Here is a 548-nt window from a genome sequence, read left to right as displayed (position 1 = left end):
TTTTGCTCTTTTGTGCTCAGAGGAAAACATCTCTACGAATGCAGTTAAAGCATTTTCATTTCAGTTTTGATAAGACCACGTTTTTCCTAGCACCTGTTTACACATAACAGGCATTTCACTTTTTCACTGTAGGTGAGTGTGGCCAGTGTTGGTTTCAGGCTGTAAAGGAAAGAGAAATATAATGTCTGCATCCAAAATATGTGTGGGCGGCGCATTACTTTGCACTGAGTCAAGGAGGGTAGGCCTGTCTCGGTAAATTAACCACTTTGTACTTACTAATCAGTCATATAAATATCAGTGGCATGATATTGGAAGTGAGAGAAAACCATAAATCTGCAAAAGTATACATTTATTATAACAAAAGAAAAGCAAGCTCTATTTCCTCATAAACAGTAACTAAGAACACAACTCGTGTATAACAAAACAAAACCTCCCTTCAAAAATGAAGCATACTCATTGGAGGATTTGCCATTAACCAAACAAGAAAATGGTCCTATCCAAATATGAGGAGTGAACTTCGCTCAAAATGAGCACGAATGCCCGTCATG

Source organism: Penaeus monodon, chromosome 33, assembly GCF_015228065.2.
Source record: "Penaeus monodon isolate SGIC_2016 chromosome 33, NSTDA_Pmon_1, whole genome shotgun sequence".
NCBI lineage: Eukaryota > Metazoa > Arthropoda > Malacostraca > Decapoda > Penaeidae > Penaeus > Penaeus monodon.
The sequence above is the reverse complement of the archived record's forward strand: the minus strand, read 5'-3'. Positions refer to the sequence as shown.